Here is a 403-nt window from a genome sequence, read left to right on the forward strand (position 1 = left end):
CCTGCTTTGGGCGGAGAAACAAGGAGTGATTCCGAGCCTGATGACCAAGGTCCCGACGCCGCTCCCACGATTTTGACGGGGCTAAACTCTTCGAAGGGGAAAGATATTGACCTCGGTGACCTGGAGTTTTCGGTGGACGATTGCATGCTTCCAGGATTGGATCCGGACCTTGCTTTCGGCGATGGAAGCGGAACTAGCGAGGTCCCTATTCCGGACTTCGATGATTTCTTCGCTGGTCTTCCGTCGGGCTTCGATGCTCCTCCGGCTACGAGCGAGTCGGGGAGGCCGAAAGTCACGGAAGGATCTTGTATCATCAACGTGGTATAAGCTTTAAGGATTTTGACGATCGTTATTATTATTTTTTTTGCTTATAACGTGTCAATCGGTTTTATAGGGCTTGAAC

Source organism: Brassica oleracea, chromosome C5 (genome assembly GCF_000695525.1).
Source record: "Brassica oleracea var. oleracea cultivar TO1000 chromosome C5, BOL, whole genome shotgun sequence".
NCBI classification, from domain to species: Eukaryota; Viridiplantae; Streptophyta; class Magnoliopsida; order Brassicales; family Brassicaceae; genus Brassica; species Brassica oleracea.